Source organism: Phodopus roborovskii, unplaced genomic scaffold, assembly GCF_943737965.1.
Source record: "Phodopus roborovskii unplaced genomic scaffold, PHOROB, whole genome shotgun sequence".
In the NCBI taxonomy this organism is placed as follows: Eukaryota; Metazoa; Chordata; class Mammalia; order Rodentia; family Cricetidae; genus Phodopus; species Phodopus roborovskii.
In genome coordinates, this window is record NW_026126639.1 from 2,678,971 (window position 1) to 2,698,234 (window position 19,264).

Here is a 19,264-nt window from a genome sequence, read left to right on the forward strand (position 1 = left end):
TGCTGTTGGGGTAATTGTTTGGATGACAGTAGCTGGGGAAAGTGATTTGGAAAGTTCAGCATACACCCTTCAATTTTCTGGGCACACTGTGTGTTTTTTCCCCTATCAGTAACCCCAGATAAATCCGCTTGGCCCCCTGAGACAGTATGCTGCCAAGCATACACCCACTAATATTTCTGGGCACACTATGCCCTTGTTTTCCTATCAATCACCTCAAGTAAGTCTGCTTGGCCCTCTGAGACAGCACCCTGCCCAGAGTGAAATCATACTTAATTCTGCTCAAGGTCTGTAATAGTACAGCCATGCACTTGACCCTTCCAGATGTGTGAGTAAAGAATGACGGGGACAAGTAGAAACTGTAGCTGATAAAATGTGACACAGTGGTTTTGTAGTGAGAGATTCTAAACCAAGAATCTGGGGTCTTCACTAACCCCTGGGCCAGGCGGAGAAGGAGAATAATGGTGGCCTTGTCCTCTTCCTCTTCCAGGACAATGCTCAGCTACAGTTCTCCCGAACAAATTAGCCAGTGGCTGGATCTGCCATCTCTTACCAGATGGTCACGTTGGGATTTGGTGACTCCTTCCATGAGTCTTACCATGAAGCATATGAGGCATACCAAGGACTGACTAGAATTCCTACACTCACCCTAACAGTTAACAACAAGTCTCAACACTTCCTCAATTCACAGAGAAGAATAACTTAGCTTGGGGCACACAAGAATAGGACAGATCAGACTAACAGCCCTCAGGTAGTCCTTGCAATGAGTTCTAGACCAACTGGACAAATTGAGTTACGCATCATAGGGCTCAGCGGGCAGACAAGGGACCAGTATGCCTCAGTCACTAACTGGTGTGCACCAACACTGGTGTCAGCCTCCGTCCTGCTCCACCGCAACATGTCTAACCCCAGTAGTGTATGCTTCAGCCTATCCAGGCATTCATTCACTACTGATGTGGGACGTCCTTCTGTGTATGTGTTTCTCCTCTTGGTTAATGAATAAAACACTGTTTTGCCAACAGAGGCAGGAACATAGGTAGGACTAGGAGACAAGGAGAATTCTGGAAAAGGTAGGCAGACGGATGCTATGTAGCCGAGGAAGGAGTAACAGGTCCAGGCATTCTCCGTTAAGCCAAGGCCATGTGGAAATACACAGATTTATAGAAGTGGGTTAATAATTAAGACAGAGCTAGCCAGTAAGAAGTTCTAGCCATCAGCCAACAGTTTAACGATAAATGTAAGTCTTTGTGTGCTTATTTTGGGTCTGAAGCAGCGGTGGGACAAGGAAACTCCAGCAACACCGTAAACTGTTTAAAGCCCATGCAGGAACCATCCATCTGTGACTGCCTCCGCACTGACTGTGCCAAAGGGAGCTGGTACTAACTATGCAAAGTGTAGCACAAATAATAAAAACCCAGAGATAGTTACTGGGATTCAAGATGAAGATCAGACAAGCAAAGCAGCCAAGCCACTAGAGGGTTCTCACCTCTACCAAGACTAAGACCAATGAGGGACGATCCTGTCCTCAGAGTGACCGCAGACTGCAATGCTCTCCACCAAACCTCACACTGCCCTGAGATTGCACTGAGTTCCTGCCTTACCTTCCTCTCTAGTGCTGGGATCAAAGGTGTGAGCTGGTTATCTTTTAGACTGATTCACTCTCATGTAGCCCAGGGTGGCCTTGAACTTGTGGAGATCCATTTGCCTCTGTCTCCTGAGTGCTGGTATTAAAGGTATGTACCATCACTTCCTGTACCACCACTTCCTCTCCTCTATGGATAACTAGTGACTTAATGTGTGTGTGTGTGTGTGTGTGTGTGTGTGTGTGTGTGTGTTTGTCTAACTAGTGACTTAGCTCTGCACTCTGAACTTCAGGCAAGCTTTATTTGTTAGATTACGAACTATCACTACTGCAAAGTATTATAAAGCCTTATCTATTGGATCTGGGGGTCTTGTGTCTCCTTCCAACATCTGTGAAACTGTGGGACGCTGACTGAGAACCTTGGAAGCCAGAGTGGAACTTGATCCTTCTAACTTATTGCTGTGGTTCCTTGGCAAACTGAGTAGTATCACCCTTTCTGCCTATGGAGATGAATTAAGGGTAGTAGGGCCTATGAAGAATGGCATAAGCTGGACCAGAAGACAACAGTCAGTCGTGGAAGCCAGTGTCTTAAATGCATAGCTCTTCCAGTGTCATGTTGCTACCTTTTCCTCATTACCTGTACTGTTGTGGAGAGCATCCTATGGTGAGCTGAATGTCAGCGAAGGAAACCTGGAACCTACCTTATGCTAGAGTACAATGAAGCTTACTACCATGTTATTTCAGACCCGTTCATCAGGATGGTGGCATCTTCATGATGATGAAGATTGCTTTGCTTTTATGGGAAAGATGAGGCAGGGTTGTAGCCTAGTTGGAGAATACTTGCCTAGGTTAAGGTCCTAGGTTTAATTTCCCAGAACTGGAGAAAGATGGATATATTAGGCTCCAGGTTCACGAGGATTTCTGGCTTGCTACCAACAGCCTGGCTAGATATGTACATAGAAAGCCCTCAGAAATAAGAGCAGAATATGGGAATGCTCGTGATACATAGACTACTTGACAAAGGACATCTATTACAGAAGATAGTCTTACTGCTGAGGCAGATAGATGGTAGGCCGGCCTTGTGAATTATGGTCTGGTTGACTTAGAGCTTGCTCATGAGTTAATGAAAACCTAGATCATGAATAGAGAGACAGAGCATGTGGCCAAGGGCATTATCATCATATTGACACATTGTAAGGACCAGCTGATCACTATTTGACAGATTAATTGTGCTGGACATCACAAAGAGAGAATAGCATTAAGAACCTAATTGTGTCCACTGGATTAGACATGAATTTAAGATTTTGGTTTCAGTCTCCTCCTTGCCTTGCATCTGACATCTTCTTAGTGGGCTTTCTGTTTGTTTGGCATTTTCTTACATTACAATAAAAACAAAAACAGGAACAAAAAACAGTGCACACACAGTGATGAGGACTGGATTTTTACACCAAATTTGTAAGTAGAAATGGCTATTCAACAAGTGACAACTGTCTCCATGCTTCCTAGAAGCTACTCACAGCCCTAGACTTACAAGTCCCAAGGCATAACTTGGACTTCTTTGCTGGCTTGTCTTGACATTATCTAAGTTTCTTCCTAAGTCAGTTGTCTTGTGATGTCATATTATGATAAACAGTAGCTATTCTTGATAATTATACCTATTGATTCTACCTATTGATTTAATAAGGATTGTTTTAGACAGTCTGTCTATGTGTGTGGCCCATTCAAACTCCTCTGGCCTCTGCCTCCCATTTCTGGGATTATGCATATGTGATACTGTTCCTGTCAACAAGTCATGTCCAAACTGCTGTAACATTGTCTTTGTTTTGCAAAGGGGATGCTGCACACGGCAGAATTTTGTTTCAAATGTGGACAATTATGGAAGGCTTCATCATTCATTTAACAAAGGATTATCCCATGCCTCTAAAATGTGCAAGCTGGAGTAAATGTGAAATAGTTCATGGTTGGAATCTCATTCTTACAGTAATGAAAAGAAATGTTAGACTCAAGAAACATGAATACCAGCAGACTGCCTCCCCCATGAACTGCCTACTTAGTGTTAAATGTAGATATTAAACCAGAGAGTCCTACTTAGTTTAATTTGGGGTTCTTTGTGTTTCTAACCGAACAGCTTCTTTCTGAACTGTTCAGTTTCTGTCCTGAAATCTGAATGGTGGGATTTCTGAGAGTTTAAGATTTTTAACTTTGGATTCCTATTTTGCTTAATGAGTACTTTCCATAAGCTACCATTTCAACTGTTAGTTAAAGAAAAGTAAGTTTTCACTTACAGCTTTTCACCCCATTTTGGAAGACAAAAAAAAAAAAAAAAAAAAAAAAAGACTAGTCTCCAACAGGCAAGGAAATTATCATCCATGCAACATTAACTTGTATGAAGTTAAAAATAGTAAAAATTATTTTATAAATTGACATTTTCTTTATAATTCTTCCCAATGTTTTTCTTTCTTATTTTTAACAATTTATGTTATAATTCTTTAACTTTTCACAAAAGTGGTCTAAGCACTACACAGCTAGGTTGTAATAGTTACACAGCAAGGGCTTGCAAGGATCTTACCCTTTGTTCAATATCTTCTCTTAGTCCTTGAGAGAAGGTTATTGTACAATAATTACACACCTTGTTATACCATGTTCCATTAGTATTGCACACTCCTCTCTCCTGCTTATGGGAGAGAAGAAGATGCGGCACAGATCCAATAGCAAGTAATGAGAACCTCCTGCGAGAAGCACCAATTATAATTAACCGAGTTAGAGTAATGAATAAAAGTATAGGTAATATATCCAAGCCTCTCAGGCTTCTCTCTTCCTTCTCTGGGTTCAGATGCTTGAGTATAAGGAGTTTTGGATGATAATTGTTACACTGAGACAAGTAGAGAGAAAGGACCCAATCTCTTACTCCGTCTCCTTACTGTCAAAGTCTGCTTCTCATCCAAGCAGAAGACCACAGGAGCAGCATGCACCTGCCATCCTCCTCCTGATGGCGGCTTCTCACCTCTTCCTTACAGCAGTGAGGTTTCATTCTTGTCTCAACCTTAGAGACCATAACCGTACTTGCTCGGTATGACCGTGCTATTTTTAGATGAACCCCAAAACATTTCAGTCAATAACAGAAGCAGAATGAAATCCAGTCAGAGGGCAGGAAGCTGGCTTGGAGGGAAAAGGGCTTTGTGCAGAAACAGGGGAGCCTGAGTTTGGATCTGCAGCATCCATGCAAATGGGTGTGGCCATGCACGTCTGTGTTCCTAGGGCTGTCAGGCAGGTGGATTCCAGGTGCTCTCTGACAAGCCAGACAAGCGGTCCAGTTCACTGAGAGACTCATTCTCAAAGACAGAAGAAGACATGTGATGTCAGCCTCTGAGTTCCACACGCTCACACTTGGGCACGTGCATCCCACGCCCATGTACACAGCATACACCCCACTCACACAGTGACACATTTATTTAATATTAGTTGAACCAATAGTCATGACAAACACAATGACTCACTCAAGAGACTTATCTTTAGAAGGAACTTGGCCATAAACTTAAGGTCATGAAGGAGAAGTGTAGCACAGGGTCTCATGATAAGAGACCAACTAATTTATACAAATCGAGAAGGGACATTAACTTTAAAGAGAACTTGAGGCACTTTCTGAAGCTGTGTGGGGAGAAGTCAGTGACCAGGAAGTGCGTCTTCATCCCAAAGCTCCTGGGGCCAGGGCTCCCCTACCCCTGAAGTCTGTAATGCTTGCCAATCAACTTGACTTTCACTTTTCTCTGAGCTGTCCTGCTGTCTTTTAAACTTTTTAACTCATGAAGAAAAAGAACCCACCTGCTAGGAGGCATCAGGACCTTCTAGCTTCTGAAACTCAGAAGGGAATATCCGTTGTTTAATCACCCTGCTCATGGTACTCATTACAGCAGACTGATACAAAGAGCTCCTCTACAACCTTCAGTGCAAAGTCAAATACACGAACAGTACTCACTGCCTGATGCTTAAGTCCGTTTTTCTCCACTTCCTCCTCACCGTAACCTTGGTCTACTTATCAGCTGATTTGCCTGTGGGCTAATGAGAATCCTGTAGCTGGGTGCCATGACAGTTGTGTTCTGGCCACGCTGCTTTCTCCACGGAAACCTTACAGTGATTTCCCTACAGCATAGTGGGTGCTTGCAAAGAGAGCCAGCATTCTAGTGACACCTTACTTGGGGTAGGGACCACGAAGCAATGGGAAGAAGACTCGTATTAACCCTTCTTTTAAGAAATTGTGACTGAACCCAACATTACAGACCTGTAATCCTAGTTAACCACAGGGCTAAGGCAAAGGACCACAAGGTCAAGATCAGTTTTGGTAGCGTAGCGAGACTCTGTCTCAACAGAGAAGCAAAAGGAGGATGGGAGATGTAGCCCAGTGGTAGTGTGCTTGTCTGGCATACACAACAACTTAGGTTCAACCCCTAGGGCCACATAGATTAAAAATAGGGCAGAAAATTTAAGGCATGCTGATAACAAGTGGAATTCCTAGGAGACAGAGGTACGTGGAGAACTTATTCCCTCCCGGAAACCAACCTGTTGGCCCCTTAGGAGGATTTATAAGAGGGCCCATGATAGAACTCTTTCGGAGAACCGTGGGTGGAAGAATAGCAGAATTGTGGAATTGCTGTCAAGCCCACCACCCATATCTTCCTCCTCGTCTTCGTGGGAACCACCCGAGCATTCGCTGCTTAGAGACAGAACCATCCCTTAAGGAGCCGTTACAGACTCATTACAACACTGAAGTTAGCTAGGTGGGATTTTTAATTCTTGGGATGAATGCAAGAGAACACATGTGTGATCATTTATGGACCTCTAGTTATAATGGACTATTTCTGGCTTGCAAGAGCATGCCCTGAAATCACAAACTCATAGCTGTTGGTGAAGAGAACCAGGAAAAAAAATTACCAAGAAAAGAAATAATCTGACCTAATTATTCTCTGAAGTCTTCAAAAAGAAGTTTGAATCCAGGCCTGGTAGAGGTCACACACACCTTTAATCCCACCACTTGGCGGGCAGATTCAGGCAGATCTCAATGATTTCAGGCAGCATGATCTACAAAGTTAGTTTCAAGACAGCCAGGACTGTTAAAAGAGAGAAACCCTGTCTCAGAAAACAGAACCAGGCAAAACAAACAAACAAACAGAAGGAATCCCACACCAATTTCACCAGTAGTATGATAATACTATTAAGCTGAACAACTAAAAAGCAGCTTTGGAATCCAAACTGCTTAGAACAATTTAGAGGAGGCTGGCTGAGGTGGTCCAGCCTCACAGACACTACACAGACTGATTTCAAGGAGGCTGGCTGAGGTGATCCAGCCTCATAGACTACTCTAGCCAGGACTTGAGATAAGCCCTGAGATTTCCTAGAATGCAGAGATTGGACAAAAAATGATAGCTTGACAGTTAACCCAAAGATTTCTTTTCAGGATCACCTAAAGATGCAGTCGACCCCAAACAACAGAAAATAACTCTAAGAAAATGACGTCCATATTCCCAAGAGGTAAGGTTGATGTTTTTTGGTTTTGTTTTTTTGTTTGTTTGTTTGTTTGTTTTTAATCATTCAACGGTTTATGCATATTTGCCACTCTTTAGGAGATTGGTTACAAAAGGTTGTTACAGTCAGGAAGAAAGTTGAACAAAGGGGATTAGATTCAAGATTTTTTTTTGTTTTGCTTTGTTTTTAAGGATACAGATATGAGAGGATTGTTCCTACCATCTTACCATCTCCTCTCCTCTTTTTCCCCCCTCTTAAAAACTGTACTATGTGTTCACCTCTATTACTGCAAATGATGCTGTTGACTTATTTTCCCAGGCCCAGCATTTGCCATAGTATGAGTTTGTGGTTGTTGTTTGTTTGTTTGTTTGTTTGTTTGTTTGTCTATTGTTGTGTGTGTCACATTATCTTTACCCTCTCTTCTCTTGGATGCTTATGTTGACTCTGACATACGGTATTCATGTCATGACTAATGCTTTATGGAGCAAGGAAGTGCAGATATCTCTAGAATTTTCATTTCTTTGTGATGCATATCCAGAAGGGCCTGTGTGGTGATAGCTTTATTTTTACTTTGCACAAGAACTTTCTTAGTGTTTCACACAATGACTAATATAACTGACACCCCTAGGATATAGTATAGAAGGATTTGTGTCTTTCACATCTTCACCCACGCTTATTATCTCTAGTCTTATTGACAACAGCCATTCCAATGAGCGCAATGTGATGAACCACTGGTTACTAATTTGAAACTTGCTGATAATTACTGATCCTGACAATAATTTCTTCATAAGCATATTGAGCATTTGGATGTCTTCTTTGACAAATTTCTACTCAGATCATTAATGAGCTATTAAATGAAAGAGGACAAAGAAGAAAGTAAGAGTAATCAAACTCAAGGCATTTGGACACTGCTAAGAATTTTAGATTTGTGTGTGTTTGTGTGTGGTGTACGCAGGCAGTTATAAATAGATAATTAAAAAAACTTTGCTTTAGAAGGTTTGGAAATGTTTGCAGAGAAACGATTGGGTATACAAAAAAAGAGTTTGCACTTTAGGTTCATCGAAGCCTTCCCCTTTTGAGTTAATGGCATTGTAGTTAAGGTAGAGATGGCTGTACATGAACTACACTTCATGAATAATCTATTTCTCAAAGCCTGATTGGGGGAGTTTTAAGTAAAAAGAACACATGAACTTGGGCAAGGAAAAGTGAGGGGCTTAGAGCATGAATGGTAAACAAGCACTACTCACACTGACTTCCATGACTTCCTTCACCCCTTCCGCGCACAGACAGTCACAGCCTTGACACAGTTCTGTTCCACCCTTGCAGCCCCCCCAAGCTTGACCCGACCCTGGTGCTTCCAGAATCAGGACCCTGTGCTATGGCATGCTCACTCCCCTTCTCCAGAGCCTTCAGCTCTCACTGCGTACATCACGTTCTAAAATGAAGACATTTGCCAAGGATTTGAAGAAATGCATTTACAAAGCAAATATACAAATGTTCAAGAAGCCCACAAGAGGATGCTGAATGTCATTAGTCTCGAGGGAAATGCAAACCAAAGCAATGGTGACAGTCCAGCTTACAATAGCTGAGTGGGCTATCGTCAAATATACATGCTGCGTGTCATTTATGATGCGAAGAAACTATTTCCACGTTATCACTGGGAACGAATTGGGGAAGCCACTGTAAAAGCAGTTTGGTTGGTTTTAAAGCATAAATCTCACAGGGGCCGTGTGACCCAGCCTTGAAAATCTTACTCAGTACTGGCTGATGCGTCCATATGTGTGTATCTACCCAAAAGAAGCAAAAACATTTGTTCACATAAATATTTGTACATGAACATCCATAGCTTTGGTATATTATAGCCAAAAGGTAGAAGCAAAGTACACATCTGTCAAACAATGAATATGTAAACAAATGGTCCTTGTCATATTGCAGGATATCATTACCTATAAAAAGAAATGAAATACTGGTACTAAGTAAAATGCAGCACTTACAGAAGCTCATTAGAGTTCATGAACTGACCAGGCCATGAAATGACCATGGAGACAGAGTGTAGATTAGTCTGCCCTGGGCTGGTGGTGGCAGAGAGTTGAGTGACCACTAATGGATTTGTTTCTGGTTGGAAGAAACTGTTTCACGCTACCCTGTGGTGATGGGCGGACCATCCCGTTAATGTCCTGAGAAACAAAGGCTGCACGGACTGTTGGGATGGATTGAGTGTCACTCTAACGTGGACATTTCATCTAAGCAAAGCCGTCAACACACATGAGAGACTCCTGTGACATCTAAAGGGAGAGGCAAAGCGATATTAATCAGAAGGTGCTTGCACACGAAGGACGTCACATGCGCTGACACATTAAGCAGGTAGAGGCAGAGGGCCAGTTGACTTCCTCTGCTCTACTAGTTCATCAAAGTGACTTAAAGGGAAAAAAGAAAATGAAAAAAAAAAAAAAAAAACCCACAACAAGACCCTTGAACGTCCTGTTCAATACCTTCTAACGAGTACATTCTCATTGTATTTATCATAATCAGCGTTGCTCTTACATGAGCATTGTTAATAGCTCACTTTTCTGCGGGCTTTGCTATTTAGGTTGGCTCTGACAGTGTCTTAATGGCATTATAAAGCCGGGCGGGATGATTAGCCCATTTGCAGACAATGTCCCTATTTGAGGGACAGAGGAAAGAAAGGCAGAAGAGAGAAGAGAGGGTGCATTGGGAGCTGTAATAACTTAATAACTCCGCTGACATTCTTCATTAGGGGTTTCTATGCTTTGGCAATCACCCAGAGAGTGAGAAATTTGGCAATTGATGCTGGGACACGGGGAAAATGGAATCAACGAAATCGCTGGTAACTTCCGTGACCGAATTTCAAACATTAGCATTCTTCGTTTTCCTTTGTGGCTGTTTACAAATGTGTTGCCGCATCTAACGGGATAATTAGACATTAAGTAATTTGATTTTTTTTCCTAATAATGGGGAAGCTAACATTTCGCATTCATTTATGGGCCTACTGTTTGTTCAAGGACATGTTTCAGGTGCAACCAAAATGCCAGCTGGGTAGCAGGGCAAAAGGTTCTGGGTGGGTTGCTTTCCATGAGGCAGTCATGTTGAAGGCCTTTCCAATAAATATAATTTCAACTGCGCTTTAATCAGCTTGCCCAAGTATAACTGTAGCTTGGATGGAGGCTGGCAGAATTGTTCAGGTATGTGTTTATGAGAGCCATTCATAATCATAAAGGGGAAAACATCGGGACAGGTGGTGTTCATTGCAAACAGCTACAATAAATATCAAGTATTGGGGGAAGACGGCAATCTCACAGAAACCTCCAGGCCCTGTTATTTGGGACTGGCAGCTCCCACGATGGCTTTACCCTTTCCTTTCTTGTCCTCACCCAGAGATTTTACAAAAACGGCCCAGACTTCAGGAAATCACTCTAGTTTAACTTGAGATTCATAAAAAGGTCATGCTATAACTGATGCTAGACTTTTTAGAAGAGGTGGACAGATACTGTGTTGTCCAAGTCACACTGTGGGTTATTGTTTCATATGCACAGTGGAAAACAACTGAACGACTCCTGTGAGATAACCACCACACACAATAGGATGGAGCCTATCAACATGCCACTGCCAGGAGGGAGGCTTGCGTGCTGTCATGAGGGAGGAATGGATGGAAATCTTGGCTGCATCCAAAGCATCAAATGCCTTCAAAACTTCAAAAACACTGATAGCAATAAATTAGCCCTCCATCTATCAATATCAAAAGTTTGAATCTTTGGAAGGCTGTTTTCCCTCAAGCATGTATGTATGCACATGCGTTTTCTGTGATAGATGCATTTTCAGTCGTGCGTAAGAAAATTTCACAGTAATTAAAAACAAATGACTTCTTATTCTTCTTGTATAATATCCCTGACATATAAACTATGATACCATTGTCGTTTAAGGGTATGCTAACCAAAGTGTTCTTTTTCCTCCCATCAGCATCACACGCCCAGGTATTAGAGGATATTTCTAGACCAGACCACAACTCAAATAACGTTTTAGTCTCAACCCTGTGCGGGACATTATCAGGACAATATCTGGGGTCAGTGGAGAGAGTAAGAGTGTGTAGGAAGAACAAACTGGACTGGATGGGTTTTAAAAAATGACACAAAATTGAATAGTATATGGGCAGAGGGTGTTAAAAATGATCAAGATCAAAATATCAGTTGAGGCAGGACCTACTCCTCCCCTCTGAATCAGGCTGGGCGGGGTATCCCACCATAGGGAATGGGCTCCAAAAAGCCAGTTCATGTACCCGGGATAAGTTAGGGTCCCAACTGTCACACACATTCAGAGGGTCTAGTTCTGGACTGGCACCCGGGGAACCTGCACAGGGCAGAACTAGACCCAGCTGCTAACATTCAGCAAATTCTTGCCTTTTGACCTCTCCCTAGAGAAGATGGGCCTGGACATCTGGTCACCACCTTTCAAAGAGCAGTCCATTTGCTTGTCAATCTTTTTATGTAATATTTTAATTCTTTGGGGTTATATATGTGTGTAAAATTTATTTTGATCATATTTATACTCCCCCTCCCAATAACTCCTCTGAGATCCCTCCAATACCCTGGATCCCATCCCAACTTTTTATCCTTTTCATCTTTATTTTACGTTTTCTATAATTCATTAAATTCACTCAGCATTCCCCCCACACACACTGGGGTGCAGGCTCCCCACTGAGCAAGGCCAACCTGCCTGGAGCCACACTCTCAAAGGAAACTGACTCTCCCAGGAGCCAGCAATGGGGCTAGGGGTGAGCACTTTGTATCCTGGTCCCCTCCATCCCCCATCCCTGTGCTAGAAAGTTGACTGGCTCCAGTCTTATGCAAACTACCCTGGCAGCTGTGAGTTCTTGAGTGCAGTACTCCTGACTCACCTGGGAAGACAGGTTCACCCTGTCTGACCTTGCTCTTATAATCTTTCTGCTTTCTGTTGTCCATGGTCCATGCACTTTGCTGGGGAGGGGTGTGATAGAGTTGTTGCATTGTAGATGGACACTCACAGTCACACAATTGTGAGTCTCTGTGTTAACTGCCTTCTACTTGCTACACAAAACTTCTCTGATGAGGTCTGAGAACTACACTAATCTTTTGGGATGGAGATGGAGATATTAATTTAGAGAGCAGTTTATTTAGCTCATATTCCACTTAAATATCTAGAATTAAAGTTGTTTTTTTTAAGTATTAGAACCACTTTGGCTTTGGGAAAACAACAGAAGCTGCTTCTCACCTAGCATTGTCCTGCAGTAGATACTAGATACGTGGGAAATACTCAATTCCTTTGCTATAAATGGGTATGAAGATTTGGTTTGTAGGGTTCCTGCAGAGTATAAATGAGCCAAGGCAAGCCAAGAGTCTAGTATGTCACAAGCTCAGTAAAGAACAGCTTGTGTCAGCAGTGTAAGTCAAAGATGGCAAGGATGTCTTAGAAACCATTGACTCCCTGAAATTCACCAAGGGAGGCAACTAATCGGAAGTCACCCAGTAGCCCTGACTCTATCCTTGCCAACCTCCAAACCCTTCCGATTGCATAGAGGGAAATACCCCCAAATTTGTTAGTAAGTGAGGATTCAGAGTGAGCTGTGGTGATATCTTCTTGTACAACAATGCCTGTCTGAAGAGATTGGAGCTTGCCACTAGCTAACCATAGAGATCTGGAGGTCTGTACAGACAGACAGGAAGTGAGGTGGCTGGGCAGAAACAGGATATAAGTAGGAAGAAACAGGAACTTGCTGTCTTGTCTGCTGAGATGCTAAGGAGGTGGGGTGTGGCTGTGGCTTGCTCCTTCTCTCTATGTTCTCTCAGCATATCTGGCTCCAGCATTTTATTATCTAGACCAATGAAGAGCTCCATTTACAGTTATCCCTAAGGAGCTATTCAGGCCCATCACCTCTCCTACCAGGCACCATCACCCTGCCATTTGCAGAGGTCTCGTGTTGCACAAGGTCTCATGTGACCTTGAAGTCTGCTATAATTCCAAGATGCCCTGTTCTAGTTAGTATCTGTTTGCAGGACATCTCTCAGGCTTTTTGTCCCCAGAGGGAAGTGTCTCTGCTCCCTTGTTCACAGCCCTGTTTCTTTCCTCTCTGGCAACTATGAGCATCCTGCATTGGCCTCTGCATCTGCATTTCACCTAATGAGCAAATTCCTGTAAAGGAGGGACACAGCTGAGGGTATTCCTGTCTCTGCCCCTGTTTCTCTCCTCCAAAGCTAGCCCCACAGATGTGGAGGACAGTGCACACTTGGAGATGAGGACTGGGAAACAGCTGTGATGTTGCACTTAATTTCCTTGTAGACCAGGCTGGCCTTGAACTCACAGAGATCCACCTGCCTCTGCCTCCCAAGCCCAGTTTGCAGTTAAGTTCTTAAACATGAATATACAGCTCAAAAATCAAAGGGCAGGGACCATCTAGGACCCAGACAAAATTTTGAGATGATTGGGGGTTTGGGATGAGAATAAGATGATGTGTGTATGTTGTGCTCAACCGAGGATCTCACCTGCCATTCATTCATTCATTCATTCATTCATTTATGCATCATGTTCATAGTTATTCCATTGCTAACCACGTTCATCTTCAACAAGCACACTGTATAGAAGTGTGTTTAAGCCTTCCTTGTGTCTATATTGGTTAAAGCTTATTTATTGGTTGGCAAACCCACAGACACGCTTTGTTATGTACGTAGACCCTCTTGGTAGCTAATATACAAGGCCTCTGTCTTCCAGAAAACCTCTTCTTTATTGTTTCTCTCTGACCTTCTTCTTCACACGCTCTTTCTCCTCTTTCCCTCCTACACTCACGGGTCAGGTCGTTGCTAGTTGCTCCCCCTGTTCTTGCTCCCATCACAGAGGCAGAATTTGTTTGACACTCTCCACTCTGTTGTGGTACTTCTGAACTGCCACAAAGTGAATGTGTGTCACACTAACGAGTGTGATGTGGAGATGGGAAAATGGAAAATAATCTTTAAACAACATCACCAAAAAAAAAAAAAAAAAAAAAAAAAAAAAAAGACTGAGGGGTAGGGCTGAAGTATGAGACATTGTGTGTCAGAGAGCCAAAGAACTGTTCAAAAACAAAGACTAAAATAATATAAATGCCTGGCTGGGAATTAAAGAAGGGAAAAATAAAAAATAAAGTTAAAAAAAGCTGTTAAAACACATGAAAATGTCTTCTTTCTTCAAAAGACAGATGAATGAATGTCTACGACCCATGCTCTAAGTTTCATCTATAGAAATTGAGTTACTCTGTATGTAGGTACATGGGAATACAGCCATGCTAAAGTTTCTGGCAACTTGTATTCTCTGGAAAATAGTAAAGGTTGATAATCAAAATAGTCCCAAAGAAATATCCCCCTCAGATATTTTTATAGACCGGCCCTTGGTCAAGACCAATTAAGTAAGCCGATAATTTGCTTCCCTTTCAAAACAGTGAACAAGTGTTATTTGCTCAGATGGAGTCAGTTTTCTATTAATAAATGTTGCATTCACATAGAAAAACCCGTACTAACTCGGTTCCAATGACTGAAGTCTACAATGGAGGCTATTTTCCAATTCTTACCCTTTAGAGCCATCAATTACTTTCTCAAAGCTAGGTATGTTTTGGAGACCAGCAAGGGCATTAAAATTCTATAATAAGGAATATTGGTTTTTCTTAGTAAATAGAACCATGTGGTCATTGTTTACTTTGAGAACTCGAGCTGCTGGTAATTGCCAAGTTCAGGTGACTGGATACTAGGTAGCTTCAGAAGTGGCTGGCAAAGGGTCATTTCTCTCTCTCTCTCTCTCTCTCTCTCTCTCTCTCTCTCTCTCTCTCGCTCGCTCGCTCTCTCTCTCTCTCTCTCCCCCTGCCTCTCTCTTTGGCGGTTACAGGACCAATATTCTTCCTGCCAACAATATAAGAATTTGCTTGTAGGGACCTGAGTAGTTTGGCACCACACATTTGTATCCCACTGAGTTGTTGATGCCTCTTATAGATTAGCATCCCTGGGAAGAACCAGCTGGCCCTCAATCCAGCTTGTCCCTAGCTCACAGTGTTGCCACTGGTCTGCAGGCTTTTTAGCATAGCAGACAGGAAATAGGAAGTACAAGAAAAAAGAGAAGCCTATATAGTCATCACTCTCAACAATTCCTGTTAACTGAGCGAACACAAGTCTAAGGGAATCCATAAACACAAATTCAGTTGAAAAGTGTCATACCACAGAATACACGAAGACTGACGATGAAAGACGCTTCCATTCTAACACACACATAAGCATTTTAGGGCACCCAAGGGTAAGATTAGCAAAATACATAAGATTTTTTTATTGAGAGTTTTAGAAAGTTTATTGAGTAACATACCTGATAATTTAGCTAAATAAAATAATTCACGCAGGAGGTTGAGAGTAAGCAATATTTTGACAGCATACATATCTGGAGGTGCTTTTCTAAACTTACTACAACTTCAAACAAAACCCCCAACACATGTCTTTCTTTCCTGTGAAGATCAGTCTTAGGGCCCCCTACATGTCCCACCTTCAGTCACCACAATCCCAGCGTCTTTGGGTGAAAATTCTAAAACTCTCATAGGTTAATAAACACTCAAGGAGCCAGAAATTTAAAATGAAATTGATACTGCTGATAAGTCATTAAAAAGTATTATAAGGGGCTGGAGAGACAGCTCAGAGATTAAGAGCCTTTACTGTTCTTGCAGAGGACACAGGTTCTGTTCCCAACCCCCACCACCTTCTGTGACTTCAGGTCCAAGATGCCCAACCCAGTTTTCTGGCCTCCATGGCCACTGTGTTCATTTGGTTCACATAGATGCCTGCAGGCAAAGCAGCAATACACCTCATACACATAAATAATAAATACATTTCAAAAATATATATTATAAAATTGCAATAGCTAAAGCTGTGAGGCATTGCAACAAAGAAGAAAGGAAGGAAGAAAGAAAAAAAGAAAGAAGGAAGGAAGGAAACATAGAAGGAAGGAAGGAAGGAAATGAAGTCTATGTCCATTCTTCTGTTCCTGTGGAGAAGGAAGGCAGTTGAAAACCACATCCCCAGGTCCTCTGGCAGTGAGCAATGCAGATATGACTTTAGTGAGACCTATCTCTCAGATGTGCCAAGAGCAGTGTGTGGAAGAGGCTATTTTCTGCACCAATTATTGCTGTTTCTGAAGGAGGCATCCGGTGTCTTTGTCCTGTTTGCATGGGTTTTGAAAATCATCCCCAGTAGGAGGAGATGCACTGGTTTTGTTGTTCTGGGGGTTGAACCTGGCTCATGCATGCTAGGCAAAGCACTCTACTGACTAAACTACACTCCCAATCCCTAACAGAGGGACTTCCAGGTGTCACCGTGTTGATCACTAGTAAAGGGGCAGCTTTGGAGCATACCATGTCCATTTATGACAATTAGCAGAGCAGGTCATTCCTTAGTGGATACTCAGTCTGCTACACCCTGTGTGGTGAGTGTACGAGATGTTGCATGAACCCTGTCAATCATTCTCCAAGCTGCCAATATGTCTTAACTCTCTCTCTAGTCAATATTCCTTAGAAACCTTTTATTTTCTTATGATGTACATCAATTCATTCAACAGGAAGATGCTATTTAAAATCATGATCATTTGCAGTTTTCTTAGAGGCAAAAAAAAAATATAAAGATAGATGATAACCATGCCACACCCAGGACAGCTGGGACTCTGACCAGTGGCCAAGCTCTCACTTCTCATGGCCACGACCACAAACAATCAAGGGCAGAAGTGCAGGCCCAATTGGCTGTGCATTGTTCTTGTGACAGAATAGTGTATCAGCACATACAGATTTATGTTTAGCTTCCTATATGAAATTGTTTACTATGCCATTTTTCTCTGTGAAGTTTTTGCCTGATTTTATGTCTAAAAAAAATTTCTGATCTCACAGTTAGTTATCGAAATCACCATATTTTTTACATTCCAAAAGAGATTATAAATGATTTGGATTACTCTGTCCCTTGACTTTTTTCTAAACTTCTGTGCAAAATGACCTTTGCCTGGTGTCTTTATAGAGATGTAGTTAGATGTTTATTCCCATTTTTATCCTATTATATTCACAGTATCTTTTAATTAACTTATAGCAAATATCTAATTTTGTCTAGACATTGTTTATCATATCATATTTTATCAGAATAATCTCATACCTCTACTTTTTGTATATTATTTTCTCTTTTCTATTATGAGTATACTTTTTAGTTTCCTGTTCTTGATTAGTTTTTCCAAGGGTTTGTCTACTTACAAAGAATCATATTTTTGGAATTGTTGATTTTCACTGTTACCCTTTGTAATCATTTCAAATCAAATCATTGATTATTTTTTCCTTCTCAAAACTTCCTCAGTTGAACATTTACTCATTTTTATATTTTACTTTGTTAAAATGATTGATAGGTGGTATTCCTATGATCATTATTTGGAATCTTTATATTTTCTATTTGGATTTTCCTTTAAATCTTCAAGTTATTTATAAATATGCATTGCTTTCTAACTTGGAAGAATTGATGTCTAGTTTATTTTTCTATAAAAAAGGAAACTTAGTTGTACATGGAATTTTTTAGCCAATGTATGTATGTAATGTATGTATGTATGCACGTATGTATACACATACACATATTTCTAACTATAACTTGGTCATATAATATTCCAAAATGAATGTCATAGATATGGTGACTACCTATCGGCTAGATTTAAATTTTAGTTAAAGCCACTGCTGTAATACTACTGCTAGATAAGGGGGGTTGGGGTACAGGGAGAACATTTAGGAAAGTATCAAAAGCAGGACTGAGTGTGGAGAAGGGGTACCATAAACCCCACTCAAGGAGTGATTCTCATGACAGGGAATTCTGGGAACTGAGCACAGCCGCCCATCGTGGCATCTATGACAGTATGGCTGGACTAAGTCATACTGATGATGACTCAGGCTATGAAGACAGCACAAAACATCCCTTTAGCACAGCAGAGCGCAGCACATCACAGGTTAATCCTAACTGTCCTCAGTGTACATGACCAAGGCGATGGCTCCCCAGGTGTGTGGACTGAGGGGTCTACAGGGTCTTTCACCCTTGAAGCTCTCTGCCACTTTTGGCCTTTTTAGGACTCACAGACTGAACCCCATGAATCAGTTTTTTCTCGTTCCTGCTCAGAGGGTCATCCCCTTTTAAGCTTTATTATTTTCTTGTTTTAACAACTAAGCAGCAAGCTCTATTCTTCAGGAGAGGGAAGATGCTCTTTTCTCCTTTTGAACAGCCAAACAGCCGAAAGAGGTTACAGTATTTTCTCAGTGCTTCAGTAGCTTCTAGAAGCGCATCCATCAAAACAGCTCTGCAATGTCACCTTTCTGAGTGTCTTATTGAAACTACAAAGAGTCACACTGGATAGAGCTCGCTGCTGTTCCCTTAGTGCGTGGAAGGATCTGGAAGGATGCTCTCACTTACCTCCCTCTAGTCTTTGTAACTTTGCCCAGTTCAGACCTGGAGACCTGCCCAGTGTCTGCTACAGTCGTATGTGACCAAGACTGAGGATTTTAAATAATGATGCTGTTCATAAGGGAACTGAGCAAATGATGGCATGCTGGCAGGCACGCTGTGCCGTGAACACAGGTAATGTTAGTATTATCCTGGGAGGAAATCTGAAACTTGGTAGTCTCCTGAGTCTCTCAAGTTAAAGTTTGAGCAGATTCAATTATTGAAGGGGTTGGGGGTGATTAAGGGAGAGCATAGAAGGCCACTGTGCTCAGAGGTCTGCATTTGAGAGGCCTTTCTCTGGGCCTCCAGGACTGTGTCTCCTTCATGATTTCTGAGCAACAGCGAAAACCATTCTAAAAGGCAAGATAAGTATGCAAGTGAAAAAAGAAAGAAAGTAAAGAAAATCTAAGTAAAAATCATTAAGACAAAATTGTCACCAAAAAATAAAAACCAGAAAGATATGTTAGTGAGATATTTCTGAAGTAGGAAGCATTTTAAAAAGTAAGTGGTATGGTAGCCAAATTGAAAATAGTGTGATTATAAAAATCCACAATTTTATTTCAGAGAATCACCAAACCAGCTATTTTGAAAAACAAGTTTAGGGGACACTCCATGAACAGCCATTTAAGACTGATTAGACATAGAGAAAGATAAAATGCTA